Source organism: Arachis hypogaea, chromosome 9 (genome assembly GCF_003086295.3).
Source record: "Arachis hypogaea cultivar Tifrunner chromosome 9, arahy.Tifrunner.gnm2.J5K5, whole genome shotgun sequence".
In the NCBI taxonomy this organism is placed as follows: domain Eukaryota; kingdom Viridiplantae; phylum Streptophyta; class Magnoliopsida; order Fabales; family Fabaceae; genus Arachis; species Arachis hypogaea.
The window spans coordinates 81659091-81685705 of record NC_092044.1 but is presented as its reverse complement, the minus strand read 5'-3'; positions in this window follow the sequence as shown (position 1 = coordinate 81685705).

Genomic DNA, 26615 nt, shown 5'->3' with positions numbered 1-26615 from the left:
AGCAACAACAATGGAGCCAAGTCAACCAGAACATTCAACAACTCCAAGGGAATTAGGAGTATATGAGGAAGGAGCAGCAAGAACAATTTGACTGGGGAGAGGTACGAACCGCACTAGACAAAATAACAGAGCAAGGCAAGTGACAACAGAGGAAATTGGCTAAATTTAGAAATCTCTATGATGCCAGGACCATATCCAGGAGGCAGTATGATATCAACACATAAGCAAAACTGAATCACTTGTGTAACGCTGTAGCCGCTCTAAACCCAGGATACCCAACCTTCATGCAAGGGATGGAAGAGCTAAGTGCAAGACAAGAGGAAATCCTAGCCAAACATAAGGAAGATGAAAGGAATTACATGAGAAGGCTAGGATTTTGGAACCCCAAGGATACCAAGGCTCAAAAAGGTTCCTCCAAGCCAGATGAAGGTGGCTCATCCCCTTCCAAGAAGAAGGACAAAGGGAAGGGGCCAATGAACTAAAGACGAAGCTGCTCAAGGTTATTGAGTCCCATGGTTGACACTTTCCAATTTCTGAATTCTGTTTAAACCTTTACTTTATTTACTTCTTAAATAATCATGCTAGGATAGTTTATGTTTTATGCTTATTTTTTAATTCCTGTCTGATGTCTTTATGAGTTTTTTTTACAAGAAAGAAAATGCCATGTATTTCAAGTCTTCATTTCAACTTAAAAAAAAGTAGAGCTTGTCTCCATAAGAGTTACTATGAGTTGTGCAAAAATAATAAGAGAGACCAAGGCCAAGAGGGATCATCAAACAAACTAAGAAACAAGAAACTAAGTGTAGGACCTTGGATGAACTAAAAAGAAAATGAGTCATGGAGAGCAACTAGTCCTAGAAGGTATAACAAGGGAAGACTAAGGGGTGTTCCTTGAATATCCATAGAACCAAGAGGTAGTAAGCAATAAAGGCCCAAGGCTCTGAGCATCAACTACTGGGATAGAAAAAGAAACATTCAAAAGCTAAAAAAAAAGAATTAATGATCTTAGTAGATGCTTGTGGTGAAGATGTGTCAAGAAGAGACCTGGGCAAGTAAATTCTTAGGGGTGTCTCAACACCCAGTACCCTAAAACCAACTGGTTTGGGAGTGCTAATTGAAAGCCTAATTAAAGGGTTGTCTTGAGACAAAACACTTAGAGTCGTGGTCAAGAAAGCAAAACAACCCTTACTACTTCAAGGTGACAATCAATAGAAAGGACCCCTGAAGCGTATACCTGAAGGAACCCTCAAGGATCCAAGAGCTTTCCATGACAATTAAAACATTCATACATGTGTTGGACACTTAGTTTTACTCTTAGTTGTATTGCAATCATTCGAAGCCAAGGCCTCAAGATATAAAGGTTTACTCACATCGATTTGCTTGGGACAAGCAAAGCTTAAGTTTGGTGTTGTGATGACTTGTATCATCTACCGTTCTTTCTTGCATAAAGAAGACCATAAAAGAGAATAAATCTCATTTGATCAGTACAATTCATGGATTATTTGATGAATATTATGGTACACTACTTTGAGATGAGTTGTGCTGAATTTTAGGTGAAAAAGGGCATCAAAAATGGGAAGAAGACAAACAAGAAGCTGGACGTGTGAAACTGGCGTGCCACATGGAGCAAACGCCACAAAAATGCCACGCCAGGAGCTAGGCGTGGTAAGCCAGTACTAAAGTCCAGAGAAGAAGTCCAAGCATGCATATGGGCGTGGCACGCCAGGGACTGGGCGTGGCACGCTAGTACAAAATTCCAGAGAGTAAAATGGAGGACACAAAAGGGGCGTGGCACGCCTGACCCATCAACTACTATGGGTGTGCCACTTGAGCAAAGGGGCGTGGCACGCCAACTCACCATCTCAAGAAGAACCTCCACTATGGCGTGCCACTTGGTGTCGAAGGCGTGGCACGCCAGCTCTAAGAAGTCACTTGGGGGTGCCACTTGAGAACCCATGCGTGGCATGCCAAGCTTGAAGAGTGCGCAAATGCATGGGCGTGCCACTTGAGCAGCATGGTGTGGCACGCTGGTACAATGATCCAGAAAAGGGGCTGAAGGCAATTGAAGACTGGGCGTGCTGCTTGAAGTCGAAGGCGAGGCACACCAACCTCTCAACCTCACTTAGGCGTGCCACTTGAGCAACCAGGCATGGCACGCCAATGCACAAAGATAACAAAAGCAAGGACTGGGCATGCCACTTGGTGTCGAAGGCGTGGCACGCCAACCCGAGCATGTCACTATGGCGTGCCACTTGAAGGCTGAGGCGTGGCATGCCAACTACTGGAACTAGACAAGATCATGGGCGTGCTACGCCAACCTTCAGGCGTGGCACGCTGGTACAAGTTTCCAGAGAGGATGGAGGAGGCTAATTACATGGGGCGTGCCACTTGGTATCGAAGGCTTGGCATGCCACTCACTATTCTTCACTTAGGCATGCCACTTGAGCAACCAGGCGTGGCACGCCAGTGTCATTCAGAGGTCAAAGAAGCATTGGGGCATGCCACTCGAGTTTGTGGCGTGGCACGCCAAAATAGAGGAACCACTCACTCACAAGGGGGCGTGGCACGCCAGACCCTGGGCGTGCCACGCTAGTGCAACTTTCCAGAGGAGCTTAGCCAAGCACACAGCAAGGGCGTGGCACGCCAGACCCTGGGCATGCCATGCTAGTTCAATTTTCCAGAGGCAAAGAAAAGTGGAAAATGGCAAAAGGCGTGCCACTTGAGTTTGAAGGCGTGGCATGCCAACACAAGAATTCCACTATGGCGTGCCACTTGAGTCGAAGGCGTGGCACGCCAAGGTTGACAAAGGGACGAGTGTGCCACTTGAAGGATTGGGCGTGGCACGCCAAGCTAGAAATGAAGGGCACGTGACACGCCAACTGAGAAGTCACGCTTATTGAGTGTTTTCATTTCCCTCCAAAATGTAATTTTCCCTTATCACTTTTGTAATTCTTTTATTTTACTAGGAGTAGTATAAATACCCCCAAGGAGTACTGAAGAAGGGGTTAAGCAATTAGTTTTAGATCCACTTTTACACTTCACTTTTGAGTACTTTTTGAGCTACGAGTAGTTAACTTTCCTCTCATTGAGAGAGGGAGCTCTGTTGTACTTGATGGATTGATAATAGTGAAATTCTTCTTCTCTTCATCTTCTCTTTGATTTGCTAGAAGGAATTTCATTCTTAATTCTTAGTGTTCAATTATCTTGGGAAAGAGATTGAATGCAATTGGGTTTCATGGGAACCTTGGGAAAGGAAACATGAAACCATGCTTGAAATCCTTTCTCACACTTAAGTAGAATCTGGGTTTTGGTGTTTGGATACGTGACATATAATCCTCCCTCTACCTGGACCTATAAGGGTGTGTGGTATAATCAGGGACCAAGCATATCTCTCTTCATGAGCAATTAGACCAAGGAATTGGCTATTGATCAAGATTTGAGAGATTGAGTCACCAAGGGATTCGGGCTCAATCAATCATGATTCCCAATCTCAATGAATTTCCCCATTCTTATCTATCCATTTCTTTACTACTTAACTTTTACATTCAGCAATTCCCCACTCCCATTTACATTCAAGTCATTTATGATTCAACACTTTACATTCTGCAATTTCCGTTTTCGGCACTTTCTTGCTTTTCTTTATATTCTAGTAATTTACATTTATGTCATTTACAATTCTGCACTTCATAATCTTATTGATCCGCTTGACTAATTCATCAACCAATTAAAACTGCTTGAATATGCCAATCTCTATGGATACGATCCCACTCCATTGTGGGTTAATACTTGACGATAATTTTGGTGCGCTTGCCAAAAGAACTAATTCACTAATTTTTGAATGGGGGTGTGAATTAGAAACTCATCACGTTCTTGGTCACTTTCAATTATCATACCCGCGCTGCTTCCAGTTTTATTTGAGGAACCGTCCACGTAGAGATTCCATTTTGTGGGGATTTCCGGTGTGTCTATAAATTCTGCAATGAAGTCAGCTAGGTATTGTGATTTGATGGCTGTCCGAGCTTCGTATTGAAGGTCGAATTCGGACAACTCGACTGCCCATTGCAAGATTATGCCTGCTAGGTTCGTTTTCTGCAAAATTCCTTTTATGGGCTGGCTGGTCTGAATCCTAATGGTGTGAGCTTGGAAGTATGTGATGTGTGGAAAACGATCCAACACAAAACTCACCGGCAAGTGTACCGGGTCGCATTAAGTAATAAAACTCACGGGGGTGAGGTCGATCCCACAGGGATTGAAGGATTGAGCAATTTTAGTTTAGTGGTTGATTTAGTCAATTGAATCAAGTATTGGTTGAGTGATTTTGTATCCAATAGTAAGTAAATAGCAGGAAATGTAAAGGGAGAGGGATAATTTGTAGAAATTAAAGAGACTTGAAAGTAAAGGCACTGAATCTTAAAGAACAAGAAACTAAATGACTGAAACTTAAAGTGCAAGAAATGTAAATTGCAGTAATTTAAAGTGCAAGAAATATAAATTGCTTGAATGGAAAAGGGATTTGAGGACTGGGAATTCAGAATTTAAGCAAGGGAAATTAAATTGCAATAATTAACTAAACAATAGATGAATTGAAATTGACTAGATCTCAAACAGCAAATGGAAATTCAATTGCAGCAGTGGTTCAGCAGAAAAACCAAAAAGAGAAAAATCAGATCTCAGGACTTCAGAGACTAGATAGCAGAGTCTAGATCTCAATTGCCTTCCCAGATCCAAGTTCACAAAGTAATTAAAGAGAAATTGAATATTGAAGCAGCAAAGGAAATTGAATTCAACTCAATTATGCAGTAGGAAAATCAAAAAGATCTTAAAATGGAGATTGAGACAGAAGTTTCTCAATTCTTCACACTCAAGACTCAACAAAACCCCGTAAAGAAAACAAAATGATCAGAGGAAGATGAAGTGAATTCCCTCCTCCAATTCTCAAGACAAGTTTGCAGAAAAACAGAAAAATGGAACGTGCTCTCCAGTGACTAAGGATGAAAATTCAAAATGAAATAAAATCTCCAAAACAAATAAAACTCCCCAAAACCCCTTCTCTAATCCTAACTAACACCTATTTATACACTTTCTATTTTGGATCTAAGAATTTTGAGTGGGCTTTTTGATTTGGTGAAGAAATGAATTAAGTTGGATTTTTGAGTGAAATTCAGCCCATCTTGCTCCCAGGAGGCTGCCCTGCCCTTGTGGAGGGCAGAGCAGGAAATTGTGTGATGAAGTATGTGGCGTGTCAAGTGTGGGATAGGCATCAGAATGTTGCCCTGCCCTTGTGGAGGGTAGGGCAATGTTGTCATGGTGCGTCTTGCCTCCCTGCCCGTGCGTGCTTGCTGCTGGCCATGCCAAGTGCTCATGCCCGTGCCAATTTGTGCGCTGGCCGTGCCAAGGATGTGCGCCATGCACTAAGGAACGCTGCCCTGCCCTCCTTGTGGGCAGCGCTTTCCTTGCTCTTGGGTGAGGTCCCAGGTTCGAAACTTGCTGGATGGCTTTTTGTTGCATTTCTTCCTTAGGTTTCTTGGCACCAAAGTAGCGCCTAGTTCTTTGCTTCCTCAAGGTGCTATGCTCGATCCTTGGAGGTTGAAAACAAACCAATTTTTGCTTGTTTTCCTTGTATTTGAGTGCTACTTCTTTCCTTCTTGTTCTTGGGTTCGAAACCCATGGGTGGCACTTGGAGACAATTTCCTTTGATTTATTTTGGTGAGAGCCCGATATTGCTCTTGAGGGGGGCAGGGCAGAATTTTCCTTGTAGTGCTTTACTGATGAAGTATACGGGTTGTTGCCCACTGCCGTCTTCTCAAACTAGTGCTGAGGCTACTGCCCGACTTCTTACCGCGAGGTACAATATGTGAGGTTCTCCTTCCCGTGGCCGAGTTAGGATAGGTGGTTGTCCCAGGAATCTTTTGAAATCTAGGAAGGCTTGCTCGCACTCCATTGTCCATTCAAACTTTTTTCCCTTCCTTAGAATGGCGTAGAAGGGAAGAGATCTTATTGCCGATCCGGCTAGAAATCTAGACAAGGCTGCCAACCTCCCGTTGAGTTGTTGTACCTCTTTGACACAAGTCGGACTCTTCATGTCGAGTATGGCCCGGCATTTATCCGGATTTGCCTCGATTCCTCTTTGTGTGAGCATAAAACCCAAGAATTTGCCAGCTTCTACTGCGAAGGTACATTTTACAGGATTGAGTCGCATGCCATGCCGTCTTATAGTGTCGAATACTTGGGTCAGGTTGAACAATAGCGTCTCTTTATTTTGTGTCTTTATTAACATGTCGTCCACATACACTTCCATGATTTTTCCGATGTGATAAGTAAAGACCTTATTTATTAATCTCTGATAAGTAGCTCCCGCGTTTTTAAGACCAAAAAGCATGACAATGTAGCAGTAGTTTCCTTTTGGGGTTAAGAAGGAAGTTTTTTCTTGGTTGGGTGGATACATTGGGATTTGATTGTCTCCCGAGTATGCATCCATAAACGAGAGGTATTTATATCCGGAGGAGGCATCTACCAAAGCATCGATACTTGGGAGTGGATAAGGATCTTTTAGGTAGGCTTTGTTGAGATCAGTGTAGTTGGTGCACATTCGCCACTTCCCGTTTGATTTTTTCACCAAGACGACGTTAGCTAGCCATAGTGGGTATTTGACTTCTCTTATAAATCCTGCCTCTAGTAGAGCTTGTACTTGTTCTTCCACGGCTTGGGATCGTTCTGGTCTGAGCTTTCTATGCCTCTGTTGTACTGGCCGAGATCCTGGGTAGACTGCTAGCTTGTGGCACATTAACTTGGGGTCTATGCCTGGCATGTCTGCAGCCTTCCATGCAAAGAGGTCGACGTTATCTCGCAAGAACTATATGAGTGATTCTTTTATGTCTCCTTTTAGGATTGTACTGATATTGGTTGTTTGGTCCGGGGTGTCCCCGATCTGGACTTTCTCTACTTCACCTTCGGGTTGTGGGCGGAGTTCTTCCCGCCTCTGCACTCCACCGAGTTTGATTGTGTGGAATTTTTTTCCTCTACCTCTGAGGTTTAGACTTTCATGGTAACAGTGGCGCGCCATCTTCTGGTCTGCTTTTATTGTAGCTATCCCTTCTGCAGTTGGGAATTTCATGCAAAGATGTGGAGTCGAGACTATTGTGCTGAGTTGGTTCAATGTTGTCAGACCTATTAAGGCGTTGTAGGATGAACTTACGTCGACCACGATGTAATCTATCTTGAGTTTTCTTGATTGGTTTCCTTTTCCGAAGGTTGTGTGTAGTGAGATGTATCCAAGCGGTTGAACCGGGGTGTCTCCCAGTCCAAACAGGCTGTTCAGATATTCTCTAAGTTCTTTTTCTTCTAGGCCGAGCATGTCGAAGGCATTTTTGAACAAGATTTTGGCGGAGCTCCCTTGGTCTATCAGTGTGTGGTGGAGATTTGCGTTTGCCAGTATAACAGTGATGACCATGGGATCGTTGTGTCCTGAGATGATACAGGATGCGTCTTCTTTGGTGAAAGTAATTGCGGGGATGCTGGGTGCTTCGTCCTTCCCCTCAACATGATATACTTCTTTAAGATATCTTTTGCGTGATGATTTGGAGATTTCTCCTCCCGCAAATCCGCCATGTATCATGTGGACGTGTCTTTCTGGTGTACGAGGTGATCGCTCGGTTCGTCCGACATCTTCTTCCCTTCTTCTTTTTCTTTGCTTATCGTCCCGGGTGGCCAGGTACCGATCTAATTTCCCTTCTCTTACAAGTTTTTCTATGACATTCTTTAAGTCAAAACATTCGTTGGTGGAATGCCCGCGGATTCGATGGTATTCACAATGTTCGGTCCGATTTTCTCCTCCTTTTTTGCCTTTGAGTGGTCGAGCTATAGGTATTTTTTCAGTGTGGCAAACCTCTTTGTAGACATCCACAAGGGACACCCGAAGAGGGGTATAATTGTGGTATTTTTTAATTTTTTCCCATGTCGATCTTCCTTCTTTTTGGACTCTTTGTCCTTATCCCGGGAGGGATAGGTGAATCCGGATTTTGAGGTCTCTCCTAGTCGAGAGTTTTCCTCCATGTTGATGTACTTCTCTGCTCGTTCTTGCACTTCATTCAAAGATGTGGGGTGTTTTTTCGATATAGATTGGCTAAAAGGTCCCTCTCGAAAGCCATTGATGAGGCCCATAATGGCAGCCTCTGTTGGTAGGCTTTGTATGTCCAGGCATGTTTTGTTGAATCTTTCCATGTAGTTGCGAAGACTTTCTCGTTCTCCTTGCTTGATTCCTAATAGACATCGGGCGTGCTTAGCCTTATCTTTTTGGATGGAGAATCTGGCCAAAAACTTCTTGGCTAAGTTATTAAAACTCGAGATGGACCTAGGAGGCAGATTGTCGAACCATATAATTGCTGTCTTTGTTAAAGTAGTTGGAAAGGCTTTGCAGCGAACTGCATCTGAGGCGTCGGTGAGGTACATTCTACTTCTGAAATTGCTGAGATGATGGTCGGGATCTGTAGTGCCATCGTACAAAGTCATATCCGGGAGTTTAAAGTCTTTTGGGATTTTGGTCTTCATGATCTCCTTGGTGAATAGATCTTGGTCCTTGCGGGAGCTATCCTCATGAGGGGATCGGTTAGCTTTGGTCTTGAGATCGGCTTGGAGTTTTAGGAGTTTGTCCTCTGATTCCCGGCATCGCCTTATTTCCCATTGTAGGTCTTTCTCAGCCTCTCATTGACGTAGGGCTTCTTCTTCAAGTTGTTTTAAATGGTCTTGAAGCGCCTCCATAGCTCCCGCATTTGGAGAATTCTTTTTGTTGTTAAGTTGAGGAGTATCCTTTGGTGTAGTGTCCGCATTTTTGTGCGGCGTTCTATCCTCTAGATCTGAATTGTGGTCGTTGTCATGGTCGTCCGCCATGGTGATGGGATGACTTCCAGGTTCCCCGGCAACGGCTCCAATATTCCAAGGGTTACCTGAAACTGTAGGTCGATCTCTGACGAGATCTTCTGTACTAGTCAGAGCTGTTGTGTCCGACTTGTTGGACTTTGGTGGTGGTGCTGATCCTTCGTCACCGGAGGGTGGTGGTACCTGCAAGGGACTCCGATGCTTAAGTTAGCAAAGGTCTTAAGCAGGTTTTTAGTAGAATTAGAGTATGAGTTATACCTAGGTGCTCTAGTGTATTTATAATGGTGTGGAGTGACCTTTCTGGAGATAAGATAGTTATCTTATCTTATCTTATCTTATCTTTGAGTGAGGTCATCTTATCTTCGAGGGAACCGCCCTTATCTCTATAGACTTTGGACTGCCTTAGTATTTGGGTCGTGTTCCTCTGTTGGGCCCTTTTTGGGCTCTTCCTAGTGATTGCACCGAGCTCTCTGAGAAGAGGTCGGATTGTCCTGACCTGAAGAGGTTGGTCGATTTATCAGTAGAACATATCGGGTCGGATAGCTCAACCCAGGGTATGAACAGGTTGGTTGTCCAACCACCTCTTTGCTTGGTCCTTTACTGCAAAGGGAAAGAGTACCAATTTGTAGACATCCTGGTCTACTCCCTCAGTGCATACGGTGTCTGCTATTTGTAAGAAATTTACAATGAATCCTGTGGGTTCTTCTTGTGGAAGCTGGTGCACAGAATTGTGATTTACACTTTTTACAACTCCGGTGCCACTAACCAACAAGTGCATTGGGTCGTCCAAGTAATACCTTACGTGAGTAAGGGTCGATCTCATGGAGATTGTCGGTTTGAAGTAAGCTATGGTTATCTTCTAACTCTTAGTCAGGATATCAATAATAATTCTTAGTTTTATTTGTAAAAAGTAAAAAGAACATGAAATAAATAATACTTGTTATGCAGTAATAGAGAACAGGTTGAGGTTTCGGAGATGCTCTACCCTCTGAGTTTCTACTTTCCTACTGCCTTCTTCTTCAAACACGCCTGGCTCCTTCTATGGCAAGCTTTATGTTGGTGGATCACCATTGTCAATGGCTACCATCGGTCCTCTTAGTGAAAACATATCTGCTACGGTTTCCCGCATGGCTAATCATCTGTCGGTTCTCACTTGTGTTGGAATAAGATCCATTGATCTTTTTGCACACTGTCACTGCGCCCAACAATCGCGAGTTTGAAGCTCGTCACAGTTATCCCTTCATAGACTCTACTCGGAATACCACAGACAAGGTTTAGACTTTCCGGATCTTAGGAATGCCGCCAATTGATTCTAGCCTCTACCACGAAGGTTCTGATCTCACGGAATTGAATGCTCTATTGTCAGGAGAGACAATCAAACTCGTAAATCAGGAGCCCAAGAGATACACACACAAGCTGTTGCAGGTAGAACAGAAGTGGTTGTCAGACACGCGTTCATAAGTTGAGAATGGTGATGAGTGTCATGGATCATCACATTCATCACATTGAAGTATGAGTGAATATCTTAGAACAGAAGCAAGCGCGATTTTATAGAAAATAGTAGTAATTGCATTAATTTATAGAGACATAGCAGAGCTCCTCACCCCTAACCATGGGTTTAGAGACTCATGCCGTCAAAGGTACACTAAGGAATGTAAAAATTTCATAAGTTGCAAAATGAATCTCTAAAAGTAGTTTTTATACTAGACTAGTGACCTAGGTTTACAAATAATGAGTAACTAGATGCAGAGAGTGCAGACATCCACTTCCAGGGCCCACTTGGTGAGTGTTTGGGCTGAGCATCCTATCTTTCACGTGCTTGTGCTATTCCAAGAGTTAAAGGCCAGTTTTGGTGCCAGTTTGGGTGTTTACCTCCAGCTTTGGTGCCAATTCTGGCGTTTTACGCCAGAAAAGGGTCTCTGACCGGCATTTGGATGCCAGTTTGAGCTATCAAAGCTCAAGCAAAGTATGGACTATTATACATTGCCGAAAAGCCCAAGATGTCTACTTTCCAACAAAATTTAGAGCGCACCAATTGGGCTTCCGTAGCTCCAGAAACTCCACTTCGAGTGCAGGAGGGTTAGAATCCAACAGCATCTGCAGTCCGTTCTCAGCCTCTGAATCAGATTTTTGCTCAGGTCCCTCAATTTCAGCTAGAAAATACCTGAAATTACAGAAAAACACAAAAACTCATAGTAAAGTCCAGAAATGTGATTTTTGCATAAAAACTAATAAAAATATTATAAAAAGTAACTAAAACATACTAAAAACTATGTAAAAATAATGCCAAAAAGCATATATATTATCCGCTCGTCACAACACCAAACTTAGATTGTTGCTTGCCCCCAAGCAACTAAAAACAAAATACGATAAAAAAAGAGAATATACAATAAATTCCAAAACATCACGAAGCTTAGTTCTACTTAGATGAGCGGGGCTGGTAGCTTTTTGCTTCTGAACAGTTTTGGCATCTCACTTTATCTTTTGAAGTGCAGAATGATTAGCATCTATAGGAACTCAGAATTCAGATAGTGTTATTGATTCTCCTAGTTCAGTATGATGATTCTTGAACACAGCTACTTATGAGTCTTGGCCGTGACCCTAAGCATCTTGTTTTCCAGTATTACCACCGGATACATAAATGCCACAGACACATGACTAGGTGAACCTTTTCAGATTATGACTCAGCTTTGCTAGAGTCCCCAGTTAGAAGTGTCCAGAGTTCTTAAGCATACTCTTTTGCTTTGGATCACGACTTTAACCACTCAGTCTCAAGCTTTTCACTTGGACCTTCATGACACAAGCACATGGTTAGGGACAGCTTGATTTAGCCGCTTAGGCCATGATTTTATTCCATTGGGCCTTCCTATCCATTAATGCTCAAAGCCTTGGATCATTTTTACCCTTGCCTTTTGGTTTAAAGGGCTATTGGCTTTTTCTGCTTGCTTTTTTTCTTTTTCTTTCTTTATTTCTTTATTTATTTATTTTTTATCCGCAAGCTTTTTCCTTTTCACTGCTTTGTCTTACTTCAAGAATCAATTTTATGATTTTTCATATTATCAATGACATTTCTCTTTGTTCATCATTCATTCAAGAGCCAATAATTTTGACATTCATAAAGTTCACTATAAAAAATATGCACTGTTCAAGCATTCATTCAGAAAAAAAAAGTATTGCCACCACATCAAAATAATTAAACTAATTTTACGATAGAATTTGAAATTCATGTACTTCTTGTTCCTTTGCAATTAGAAACATTTTTCATTTAAGAAAGGTGAAGGATTTATGGGACATTCATAGCTTCAAGGCATAGACACTAGACACTAATGATCATGTAATAAAGACACAAACATAGACAAACATACAGCATAGGAAACCGAAAAACAGAAAGATAAGAGCAAGGAAATTAAAGAACGGGTCCAGCTCAGTATGGTGGCTAGTCCTTCCTCTTGTAGATCCTATGGAGTGCTTGAGCTCTTCAATATCTCTTCCTTGCCTTTGTTGCTCCTCCTTCATAGCTTTTTGGTCCTCTCTAATTTCATGGAGGATAATGGAGTGCTTTTGGTGCTCCATCCTTAGTGCTTTTGGTGCTCCTATCCTTAGTTGCTCCCAATAGTTGTGTGGAGGGAAGTGCATCCCTTGAGGCATCTCAGGGATTTTTTTTGTTGAGGGACTTCCTCATGCTCTTGTTGAGGTCCATGAGTGGGCTCTATTTTTTGCTCCATCCTCTTTCTAGTGATGGGCTTTTAAGATGAATCTCTCTATCTCCCATGACTCGGAGTTGGAAGCAATTGCCTTCCCTTTTCACTTTCTGGAGGTTTCTCTGGCCTTAGGTGCCATTAAGGTTATTGAAAACAAAAAGCAAAGCTTTTTCCAACCCCAAACTTAAAAATTTTTCTCGTCCTCGAGCAAAGAAATAAAGAAAGGAGTAGAAGAAGAAAAAGAGGAAATGGAGGTGTGTGGTGAATGGGTTATGGGGAAGAGGGGTGTGAAGATGAGAGAGAGTGAGGTGGGGTAGGTGGGGATCCTGTTGGGTCAACAGATCCTGAGGTGTCAAGGATTTCTCATCCCTGCACCTTTCTGGCGTTCAAACGCCCTCTGTGTAGCATTTCTGGCGTTTAAACGCCAGTCTGCTGCCCTTATCTGGCATTTAAACGCCAGTCTGCCTGCCAGTTCTGGTGTTTAATGCCCAGAATGGTGCCAGGCTGGGCGTTTAAACACCCAGTTTCCTTCGTTTATTGGAATTTAAATGCCAGTCTGTCTGCCAGTTCTGGTGTTTAACACCCAGAATTGTGCCAGGCTGCACGTTAAACACCCATTTTGGTATCTTTACTGGCCTTTAAACGCCATTAAGCTCGTCCTCTAGGGTGTGCTATTTTTTATGCTATTTTTATTTTGCTTTAATTTTTGCAGTTGTTTTTGTGACTCCACATGATCATCATCCTAAAGAAAACATAAACTAACATAGATAAATAAATAAAATTGGGTTGCCTCCCAATAAGCGCTTCTTTAATGTCAATAGCATGACAGGCGAGCTTTAATCTAGTCTCAGCTTTGAGCATTGTCGCTCAACATTGCCTTCAAGATAATGTTTGACTCTCTGCCCATTAACAATGAACTTTTTGTCAGAGTCAATATCTTGAAGCTCTACATATCCATATGGTGACACACTTGTAATCACATATGGTCCCTTCCACCGGGATTTCAATTTTCCAGGGAACAATATGAGCCTCTAGTTGAACAACAAAATCTTTTGTCTTGGCTCAAAGACTCTGGATGACAGCTTTTTGTCATGCCACCTTTTTGCTTTCTCCTTATAAATTTTTGCATTTTCGAAAGCATTGATTCTGAACTCCTCTAGCTCACTCAACAGGAGTAATCTTTTCTCTCCAGCTACCTTAGCATCAAGGTTTAGGAACCTGGTTGCCCAGTAGGCCTTGTGTTCCAGCTCCACTGGCAGATGACAGACTTTTCCATAAACAAGCTGGTATGGAGAGGTTCCCATAGGAGTCTTGAATAGGCCTTGTGTTCCAGCTCCACTGGCAGATGACAGACTTTTCCATACACAAGCTGGTATGGAGAGGTTCCTATAGGATTCTTGAATGCGGTTCTGTATGCCCACAGAGCGTCATCCAGACTTCTTGCCCAATCCTTTCTGCTGGTATTTACAGTCCGTTCCAGGATTCGCTTTAATTCTCTATTTGAAACTTCAGCCTACCCATTTGTCTGTGGATGATATGGGGTTGCCACTTTATGGTTAATTCCATATCAGACCACAGCAGAGTCAAGCTATTTATTGCAGAAATCGGTGCCTCCATCACTGATCAGTATTCTAGGAACACCAAATCTGCTGAAGATATGCTTCTAGAGGAACTTCAGAACTGTCTTAGTATCATTAGTGGGCGTTGCAATTGCTTCTACCCATTTAGATACATAGTTTACTACAACCAGAATATAAGTGTTTGAGTATGATGGTGGGAAAGGCCCCATGAATTCAATACCCTATACATCAAACAACTCAATTTCTAAGATCCCTTGCTGAGGCATGGCACAACCATGAGGCAGGTTACCAGCTCTCTGGCAACTGTCACATTTACGCACAAACTCTCGGGAATCTCCGTAGAGAGTAGACGAGTAGAAGCCAGACTGGAGAACCTTTGTGGCTGTTTGCTCACCTCCGAAATGTCCTCTATATTGTGATCCATGGCAATGCCATAGGATTTTTTGTGCCTCCTCTCTAGGCACACATCTACGGATTATTCCGTCTGCACATCTCTTAAAGAGATATGGTTTATCCCACAAGTAGTACTTTGCATCGGAAATCAATCTTTTCATTTGTAACTTATTGTACTCCTTGGGTATGAATCTCACAACATTATAGTTTGCAATGTCTACAAACCATGGTACTTCCTGAATGGCAAAGAGTTGCTCATCCGGAAAGGTTTTCAAGATCTCAGTAGGAGGGAGGGATGCTTCTGCTACTGGTTCTATTCGGGACAGGTGATCAGCTACTTGGTTCTCTGTCCCTTTTCTGTCTCTTATTTCTATATCAAAATCTTGCAAAAGCAACACCCACCTTATGAGTCTGGGTTTTGAATCCTATTTTGTGAGGAGATATTTAAGAGCAGTATGGTCAGTGTACACAATCACTCTTGATCCTACTGAATAAGATCTGAACTTGTCAATGGCATAAACCACTGCAAGTAACTCCTTTTCTGTGGTTGTGTAATTCTTTTTGGCGTCATTTAAAACACGGCTAGCATAGTAAATGACATGTAGAAGCTTGTCATGCCTCTGTCCCAATACTGCACCAATGGCATGGTCATGGCATCACACATTTGTTCAAATGGTAATGTCCAGTCTGGTGTAGAAATGACTGGTGCTGTGACCAGCTTAGCTTTCAGAGTCTCAAAGGCCTGCAAACACTCTGTGTCAAAGACAAATGGTGCGTCAGCAGCTAGCAGATTGCTCAGAGGCTTGGCAATTTTTGAAAAATCCTTTATAAACCTCCTATAGAATTCTGAATGCCCCAGAAAGCTTCTGATTGCCTTAACATTGACAGGTGGTGGTAATTTTTCAATTACCTCAATTTTAGCTTGATCCACTTCTATCCCTTTGTTCGAAATTTTGTGCCCAAGGACAATTCCTTCAGTCACCATAAAGTGACATTTTTCCCAATTTAAAACCAGGTTAGTCTCTTGGCATCTTTTTAGAATAAGTGCTAGATGGTCAAGACATGAGCTGAATGAGTCTCCAAATACTGAGAAGTCATCCATGAAGACTTCCAGGAATTTCTCTACCATATCAAAGAAGATAGAGAGCATGCATCTCTGAAAGGTGGCAGGTGCATTGCACAGACCAAATGGCATCCTTCTGTAGGTGAATACCGCAAATGGACATGTGAATGCTGTTTTCTCTTGATCCTGAGGATCTACTGCGATTTGATTGTAACCTGAATAACCATCCAAAAAGCAGTAGTATTCATGATCTGCTAGTCTCTCAAGCATCTAGTATATGAATGGTAAAGGAAAATGATCCTTTCTGGTGACTGTATTGAGCCTTCTGTAATCAATACACATACGCCACCCTGTAACTATTCTTGTAGGAACCAGTTCATTCTTTTCATTATGAATCACTGTCATGCCTCCCTTCTTTGGGACGACTTGGATAGGGGCTCACCTAGGGGCTATCAGAAATAGGATAAATAATCCCAGCCTCCAGTAACTTAGTGACTTCTTTCTGCACCACACCCTTCATGGCTGGATTCAGCTGCCTCTGTGGTTGAACCATTGGCTTAACATTATCTTCCAATAGGATCTTGTGCATGCATCTAGCTGGGCTAATGCCTTTAAGGTCACTTGTGGACCACCCAAGAGCTATCTTGTGTGTCATTAGCACTTGAATTAGTGCTTTCTCTTCCTGTGGATCTAAAGCAGAGCTTATGATCACTAGAAAAGTGTCATCTTCTCCCAAAAATGCATATTTTAGGGATGGTGGTAATGGTTTGAGCTCGGGTTTAGGAGGCTTCTCCTCCTCATGAGGAGTTATCAAAGGTTCTTCTGTTTTTTTTTATTCCTCCAAATCAGGCTGAATATCTTTAAAGATATCCTCTAGCTCTGATTCGAGGCTCTCAGTCATATTGATCTCCTCCACCAGGGAGTCAATAATACCAATGCTCATGCAGTCTCTTGAAGTGTTTGGATGCTGCATAGCTTTGACAGCATTCAACTTAAACTCATCGTCATTGACTCTCAGTGTCACTTCCTCTTTTTGGACGTCAATGAGAGTTCGTCCAGTTGCTAGGAAACGTCTTCCTAGAATGAGAGTTGCACTCTTGTGCTCCTCCATTTCCAGCGCTACAAAGTCAGTGGGAAAAGCGAATGGCCCAACCATGATAATCATGTCCTCAATCACGCCTGATGACATTTTAATAGAGCCATCAACAAGTTGGAGACATATCCGGGTTGGTTTGAGTTCTTCAGTCAAACCAAGCTTTCTGATAGTAGATGCAGGTATCAGGTTGATACTTGCCCCTTGATCACATAGAGCTGTATTGGTCCAAGCACCCTCTAATATGCATGGTATCATAAAGCTTCCGGGATCTTTAAGCTTCTATGGTAAGCTTTTTAGAATGACTGCACTGCATTCTTCAGTGAGGAAAACTTTTTGACTTTCTCTCCAATCCTTCTTATGACTTAAGATCTCTTTCATGAACTTAGCATAAGAGGGTATTTGCTCAAGTGCCTCTGCAAATGGAATCTTTATTTCAAGAGTCTTGAGATAGTCTGCAAAGCAAGCAAATTGTTTATCCTGTTCCCCTTGACGAAGTTTCTGAGGATAAGGCATCTTAGCTTTGTATTCTTCAACCTTAGTTGCTGCAGGTTTATGTCCTACAGAAGTGGTTGGAGACGCCTGCAGCAAGGGGTCATAAACAACTTCTGCTTAAGTGTCTGACCCCTTGCTGGCGTTTGAATGCCAGAACTGGCAGCTGAATGGGCGATTAACACCAGGTTGGTTCCCTTTTCTGGCGTTTGAATGCCAAAATTAGATGTAGAATGGGCGTTTAACGCTAGGTTGCTGCCCTTTGCTAGAGTTTGAATGCCAGAACTGGTGGCTGAATGGGCGTTTAACGCTAGGTTGCTACCCTTGTCTAGCGTTTGAACACCAGAACTGGCAGCTTAATGGGCGTTTAATGCCAGGTTACTGTCCTTTTCTGGCATTTGAATGTCAGAATCATTCCTCTCCGGGCTCTTACTGTCCTCAGAGGGATTTTGGGCAGTGAATTGGTCATCCTCTGTCAGGTGTTCCTTTCTTGGCTTTCTTCTGCTTTGAGTTGAGATATTCAATGTCTTTCCACTCCTCAGTTGAATAGCTTGGCACTCTTCTATTATTTGTTTAGATAACTGCTGTCTTGTCTGACCTAATTGTGCCTTCATGTTTTTTTTAGCATTTTTAGTATCTTGAAACATTTATTTGAATTCTGCTAACTATTTTGTTAGAAGGAATATTTGCTGGTTGAGTTCAGTGATGGACGGAAACTTGTCTCTCAAAAATTTCTCTTCGGCAAGTATACCGAATTTTCATCAAGTAAAAACTCACAATAGAATGAGATCGAATCCCACAGGGATTGATTGGTCAAGAAACTTTAATTGGAGGAATGTTCTAGTTGACCTAAGCAGAAATTGAGTTGAGAATTGCAGAAAATTAAATCGCGGGAAAGTAAATTGCAGAAAGTAAATTGCAGAATCTTAAATGGGGATTTGAGGAGATGAACATAAAAATAAATGGCAGAAAGTAAAGAGAATGGTAAGATCAGAAATGGGGGATTCATTGGGCTTAGGAGATGTTGCATTCTCCGGATCAAGTTCATTCTTATCTCTTCCTTAATCAATGCATTCATTGATCTCCTTGGCAATCTTAGGTGATTGAATCCTAATTCCTTGGCAATCCAATCTCTCTAAGCTTGAACAATTGCCCAATTCCTTGATTTAATTTCTCATGGGAAGAGATGAAGTATGGTCACTGATTATACCACATGTATTTCCAAATCAAAGTGTTGGGAGGATTATATGTCACTATATCTGTCCAAACCCCAATTTGGTCCAACATGAGAAACCATTTCTAGCATGATCTCCTCATCCCTTTTCCAAGGCTCAGAGGAGATCCAATTATGGAGAGTTTCTTTTCCAAGACAACTAATCAATTGAATTAAGATCGAAAGCTTTCTAGCAAATCAAGAGAAAAGAAAGAAGAAGAAGAATGAAAACTATAATTGATCCATCAAATTACAACAGAGCTCCCTAACCCAATGAAAAAGGGGTTTAGTTTTTCATAGCTCTGGGAATGGACGTTGATAGAGTGGAGTACATTCTAAAGTAAACTAGAAATTTCAGGAAAAGTAAATATACAACGTGTAGTTCTCCAAAATGGCAAGCTCCTTTCTAGTTCAAAACTACTCCTATATATATTACTCTTCTTGATCTTCTAGTCAGCTCTTCAAGTCTTGGATATGGGCCTTTGATCTTGAGTTGAAGCAGTTACAATCTTCAGTGGGCTTAGCTTTGCTTGCAGAAAAAGTGTGAGTCAGGCATGGGTAGACGTTAGTTAGGATGTTAGTGGTGTTAACGTTAAGTGAAAATGTTGGTTCGAGAACGATAGTGACGATCACCTTTTTCACTAACGTTCCAAACCAATTTGATCCACGTTAACTTCAACATTAGTGGCACTAACGTGACCACTAACGTTGCCTCTCAGTCCTTCGCAAACGTTATTGGCATTCACCTTTACCAATAACGTTGCTCTTTGCTTCTTTTCCCCACTTTAGTGATCCACATTAGTGTAACTAACATGGCCCTTAACGTGTGCATGCCCAAGCTTCGAGAGCGCTACTGACACTTACCTTTGTCACTAACGCTTCAAACGCCCCTCTTTTCCACGTTAGTGTCTCACGTTAATTGCATTAACGTGACCACTAACGTGGTGGTGATTGCCATCTCCAAACGTTAGTGACAAAGGGGAGTGTCACTAACGTTGGCATATCATTCCTTGCTCCACGTTGTCCTTCACGTTAATGGTCTTAACGTGGCCACTAACGTGGGCACTATTGGCTTAGCCCAACGTTAGTGACAAAGGTGAGTGTCACTAACGTTGGCGATTGCTTTGTCCTCCCACGTTAGAGTTCACGTTAATTGGATTAATGTGACTCTTAACGTGGCTAAGTATGCCCTTGTGGAACATTAGTGGTATTCACTTTTACCACTAACGTTGGAGCTCCCCTTTTCCTCCACATTAGCTACCACGTTAATGCAATTAACATGGCAACTAACGTGGGCTATGATGGCTTCGAAGGCGTTATTGGCAATCACTTTTTCCATTAACGCTGCAAGCTTATTCCCATTCCACATTAGTGGTCACGTTAATTAGATTAACGTGGCTGCTAATGTGGCTCTTCCTTGCTTTCTTTGTCCTGAAATCAAGCAAATAAAGTGCATCAAAGTTCTGTTCCAAGTCATGAGATCATGCATTATCCATTTTATCATTCAATTCCTGCATAATTCTCATGAAATCATGTAAAGTTCACAATGTTTGCTTTAATCAAGATGTAAGTGTATTTTTATCCAAAACTTGCTTATTTACTAAGAAAATGCATGAAACTACCCTAAAATAGTAAAGAAAATGTCAGGGAAACTGGCCAAGATGCCCTGGCATCACAACACCAAACATTAAGCTTACTTGTCCCAAAGCAAGTACTGAAACATAGGAAAGATGAATGAAAGAACAAGATAAACAAATCATTATTATAGAAGTCAAGTTCTTGGTCTGTGGGGTTTCATGCATAGCAACTTAGGTTCATTCCTTCACTGGTTTTCAGGTCCTTATCATGCCCTTGAACACTCACTTGATTGCACCCTATGAGACTTCTTATTTATTGATCCTCCCTTCTTTTCTAGGGTTTATTGCATTCTTGGGCTAAGTGCTCTGTGAGAGCGCGACTCTTTAAGATAAGCTTTCAGCCAACACTCCCGAACCAGTTGGTTCAAGGTGCTGGTGTTAAGACACTTCTAAGGACTTACTCCCTCAAGTCTCTTTTCCCCATACATGCACACCACAGGCATATGGTTTGTTACTTTCTTTCTTGATACCTTGGTGTGCAGCACCTCTTTGGGTTACTAAGTGCTTTGTAGCAAAGGTTGCTCTTGATAGTGGACTTTCAGCTGATAATCCCAGGTTAGTTAACCCAAGTTACCAAGTGATAAGGCACCCCTGATAGCTTATTCATCCAAGCATATCCCTTGCACAGGAGCACCACAGACACATGCCTCAAGATTCAAACCCTTGGTGCCTAGCCTTATTTCTTATTAATTTTTTTCTCCTTCAAACTCTCATTGTTCTTTTTCTTCTTATTAGGATCTTGTTGTTTGGCTAGTCTCATAGTATGTGTTTCAATCATGTGATTCAGAGCATATAGTTGCCTATATACCTTGTTGGTGAACCAACTTAGCTAATCAATTACCATACCACAAACATTGAGAACTTACTTCACAAGATAAACCCCACTGTTATTTTTCATAACATTTTCTTTTATTTGACTTAGAGGACAAGCATACATGTAAGCAAGATGAAAATGAAAGCCGGGAACTTAGACCAGCAACATAGACTTAAGTAATGGAAGCTTAAAGACAGAATTGAAAATTCCTAAGTTACTATGGAATCATGTTCTATTTCATACATGATTTTCCTTATTTAAAACTTGAAAAAGATAGAATGAAGAGGGAACTCCACCACCTTTTTCTCATTGGAATGCTTATGTCCCTTTGTTTCCTTTGTCTTGGGATCCTTCTTGATTGCTCGAATCCCCATTTCCTTTGCGCTTCCCGATAAGCTTTTTCTAGAAGCCAACATCTTCCATCTTCTTCTTCAATGCTTCCTTCTGTTGTTTCACCTTCCCCTCCTCTTGTTTTGTTAGGTCTTTGCGAACTGTATCATATCTTGGGATGGCAGAGTGCAAATTATGCATATGCCCAGCCACATAAGTCAACTTGGCCTGAGTGTTTATGCTAAACTCTTCCCGGTGTAGTTGCCGTCCTTCATTAAGCACGTTGAACTCATTGAATGCTTTCATCTGAGCTAACTGACGTTGGTTGAGTTCTTGAAGGTGTTTATCTTGACGCTCTTGCCTTTCAATTACTTGATTGATGGCTTGGGTGAGCTGGGAGTAATGCTCCCGTTGCTGCTCCATTTGCTGCTTCTGCCACTCCCTTTGTTGATTCATCCAATTAGAGAGTAGTTCTTCTTGATGATCCATCCTTTGGGATTGAATGTGCAGTTGTTATTCTTGTCCCTCTATATAGCTCCTTGCTAGATCCTCAATGGCTCCTTGAATGTGGACCAGATTTATGTTAGTTGGATCATAATACTCTTCTTACTGGTATTCTTCTTGATGAGGTTCTTCTTGGTGAGGTTCTTCTTGTGATGTTCTTTTCCTTATCTGAGGCCTTCTTTGTTGTTGAGCGGGTGCCACATAGGTTATATGCTGGAGGCTAACTAACCTCCCAGGGTTTACCCATTTTGGATTGTTATCTTCGAAGACTACCTTGGCTTTCATACATAGTCTAAGAATGGTACTGGGGTACCAAAGTCGAGTACTCGGATCATTCTTCTCAGCTGCATCTTGGATTCCCTCAGCTATAATTTCATGCACATTCATGTCTCCACCCTTTATTAAGCAATGTACCATAGTAGCTCGAGCAATATTGACCTCAGAATTGTTTGAGGCTGGGAGGATAGATCTCCTCACGAGCTCAAACCATCCATTGGCTTCCGGGATGAGGTCTCCTCTCCTAATAAACCGCGGTTGATGATTGGATTTTGGATGGTTTAGAATTTCACAAATGAAATCTCATTGTAAACTATAGTTTCTAAACCAAGCAATAATCCTTTCATACAAAAGATTGTTTGTCACAAGTAACAAACCCATAAATTTATAAACCGAAGTATTGTGATGACATGTCATCATGTCATGTTTTTCTATGCTTTTTCATACAAGAAATTGATGATTTGTGCTTAAATATTGAATGCTTTTGTACTTAATTGGTATATTTCTTTGATCTTTTAATTTTATAAATCATTAAGGAAATAAGAAGAAAAAGAAGCAAAGAAGCACAAAATAAGATAAAAAGGAGAAAAAAAGAGCTTTGGGACACACTTTGAAGTTGGAGCACACTTTGGAGCCTTAGGCCACGCTTTTAAAAGCGTGGCCCATGACCAAATCAAGGAAACAAGGGGGAGTGCTGCGCTCTTGCCAAGAGCGGAGCATTATCAGGACGCAAAAATGAGCGTGGAAGCAAAATTTTCGCTAAGTTAAGCTTGGGCATTCACAGCATGACCATGCCTTCTTCAAAGGACCATAACTTGAGCTACAGATGTCTGATTGATATCCTTTCAGTTGTGTTGGAAAGCTGACATTTAGAGCTTTCCAACGATATATGGCAATATATATTTGGCATGAAATAGAGGCACGAGTGAAAGGCATCTTAAAGGACCAAAAACAAGCAAAAATGAATCAAAGTGGCCTCACCAAGGCTCGAAGAGGGAGACACAAGGAAACCAAGGAAGTAGCGCTCACTTGGAGAGCACAGCGCTCTCTTGGAGAGCATTGTCATGCTCTCTCCCAAAAGAAATGCAAGGAAAATGGCCAGCAAGTGTATTCCCAATGGTTCAAACTTGGAAGCCCACAAAAGACAAGGAGGATGCTGCGCTCTTGCCAAGAGCTGAGCGCTATTTTCCCCCTTGTCCCACCAAGCTTGTCATGCACCCAAAGGGCCAAGGAAACAAGCACCAATGCTGCACTCTCCCCATGAGCCGAGCATTGCCCTGGGAGTGTCACCCATGGGCCAAAAGTCAACCAAAAATCCATTTAAATTCAATTCCTCACCAATTGAACCAAGGCCATCTAGATCCTCAAATCCAAAGCAAGCTAAGCCCATTATCATCATTCAAAGGCACAATGATCAATTAGCTTAGGAATTTATTTTAATTGTAATTTGTTTAGAATTCGATTTTCATTTTTCACCCTATAAAAAGGCATCTGTTTCATTTTCATAAGGAGGCTGGCTCCACTAGGGAGCATTATGAGTAGGATAGAGATCTCTCTCTTTAGTTTTCTTTTCCGTTTTAAATTTTGGATCAAGAATTGAAGGAATTCTATTTTACTTGATCTGAAATCTCTTGTTCTTCTTCTGCATAATTTCAGAAAATTCAGAATTGAATATGAGTTTTCATTTATTGCTTTCATCTTCTTTTTCTTCTGCAAATTGTTCTCTGATTTGATCAAGGAAGGGCTTGAGATCTAGACTTGTTCTCTAGTCTCATTGATTCCCTGATGATCTTCATTTGTCTCTTTAAACTTCAAATTGAGTGGAATTACATTCTATGTTGCTTCTTCAAGCATTTCTGTTTACTGCTGCATTTGATTTCATATTCTGGTTCTCAGATTGATTGTTTTCTGTTCTCATTGTTCCCAATTTACTTTCCTGCACTTTGGTTCCTCTGCACTTTAAATTTGAGCCACTGTGATCTGAATTTACTTTTCATGCAATTTTAATTTCCCTGCTATGGTTCTAAGCTTTGATCTACTGCTTCCTTTTAAATTCTCTGCACCCAATTCCCTTTACATTTGATGCAATTTATATTTTTTGTTATTTAAGTTTCTGCAATTTACATTGCTTGCTCTTTAAGATTCTGTCCATTTTACTGTCTGCACTTTAATTTTTCTTGTCATTTACTTTCTATTAATCAACTTCACACAATTCACTTAATGTTAGCTTGACTAAACTAATCACCCACTAAAGTTGCTTGATCCATCAATCCCTGTGGGATCAACCTCACTCTTGTGAGTTATTACTACTTGATGCGACCTGGTACACTTGCCGGTGAGTTTTGTGTTGGAAATTCGTTTTCCACAAAAACACCATCAAGTTTTTGGCACCGTTGCCGGGGATTGATTAGATCAACAATGATTAAGTGGGTGAGAAGTCTAGATCAAGCATTTTTTTTCTTTTTGTTCTCTGTTCTAGGTTGAAACCAAAGTGTTCGTGTTTTTGCCTCACTAAGCAAAACTCATTTCTAATATGAGTAATTTCAATTTTCATTGGTGTTGTGTTTTACAAAATTCAAATGGAGTTCACCTCATCTTTTAATCAAACAAACTTCATGGGATATTACCCACTATCACAATATGATTCAAGTCATTATTCTAATGATGGTTGGGAATATCACCAAGAAGATACAAATTCTGAGCACTCCAATCCATGGAGATTTGCTTCAGAACCCCAAGATGAGCAAGAAAATCATGAGGGATACCAACCACCACCACAAAATGATTCATATCATTATCCTCATGGTGGATCGGAGTATCAACAAGGAATGAGGGAGTATGAACAATCAAGTGAAATGAACTATTTCCCAGAGCCACAAAGTGACTCATACTGTGATGGCACGTACACAAATGATGGCTAGGAAGGGAAATACAATGATTCACATTCTAATTATTTAAGGACATTATCACTTGATTGTGCTGCCAAAGCATACTTGGAAGAATGTTCCTCCACGCCACAAAATAATCCACACTCTGATGAATTCAATAATCAATCAAATTATGGGTGGGATGATCAAAACCAAGCAGCATTCAACAGTTCATACTCCACTTATCAAGAGATATCATCACTTGAGCAAACCTTCAATTCATTCATGGAAAGCTGTCCGACCTCACCTTCCAGTTCTACATTTAACAATTCTTCATCACCTAAATATGTCTCAACACAAACTTCCACGAGCCAAAGATTCTCAGAGCTTGAGTCCAGGTTCAACAGACTTGTGGAGGAACAACATCAATCCCGAAGAGAACTAGAAATCCTTTCTCATGAGACAGAGGAGCAATTGGAGAACACAGAGAAACGCTTAGAACGACTAAGCAAGGAAATGAAGACCAATTGGTGGATACAAAGGAGAACGTGGAAGAGCAAGATGAAGAGGCCACTGTATCAAGTGATATTGCAAAGAAGGAAGAGATGGTGGAAATATTTGAACCTAAAACTGCACTTGAGATGACAAGAGAACCTGAACACTCACAACCTCCTCAAACTCCCATGGACCAAAGATGCTCAACACTGATTGAAAGATATGAAGAGGAAATGAAGAAATCTTGGGAAAAATAGCAAACCTCCTCCATGAAAAAGCTATTAAGTCAAATGTTGAGTACAAGGGAAGGAGTGGAGGAGCAAGAAAGTAAGGAAGACACTCAAGGAAGACCAAACTCAAGTGAAGCAGAGAATTACATGAAGGAAGAGCTCACTGAGCCATTAATTCAAAAAGCTCTTGATGAAGAAATCACTCCAACAATCACACAACCACCAAGTCATGAATCCAAAGAAGTGAAGGCAACTAACAAGAGCACCAATCATGTCCCTGGTCCAGCAAGCAAGCTCAATCAAGCTATTTACAAAAGGAAGCATGCTGAGGAAAGGCCAAGACAAGGGGCAGTAGCTGAAACTTCTCCTCCCTTGAGGTCATTCCTCTTAACAAATTGGAAGAAGAGGAAGAAAGTGAAGAATAGGTAAATAGTAGGTAACATTTCTTCTCTTTGCCTTGTTTAAATTTCAATAAATTGGCATATGATCACATTCTAAGTTTGGTGTTGCCCTGCAACAAATTATTTTCAATTCCTTTGGATGATTGTATCAATTCTACATGAAAGTGTCACACTAAGATTCTAAGTTTGGTGTGCCACTTATTTTTCTATGTAACTCATCCAGCAACATCACTTGTCTGCATAATCATATTGCCTTTGCATTGTTATTCTTCTTTTGTTTTGACATTTTGTTTGCATTCTCTTTGTTTTAGTTACTTCTTTACTTTTTTTATGTTTTCTTTTATTAACTGTTTTTGTTAATACATCACCAAGAGATCATTATTCATGACAAATCTTGGCTTGGTGATTGTGTTCAACATATAACAGTTTCTTTTGTTTAGTTTTAGTTCAAATAAATTGACATATGATTGCATTCTAAGTTTGGTGTTGCTATGCAACAAAATTTGGTTCCAATCCTTACAAGATACTTGCATCAATTCCAAGTGAAAGTGTCACACTAGGTTTGGTGTGCCACTTATCTTTTATGCAATGTATCATGCACACCCTCTATGTTTGCAATCACAATGTCTCTGTCTCTTGTGCCTTGATTGTT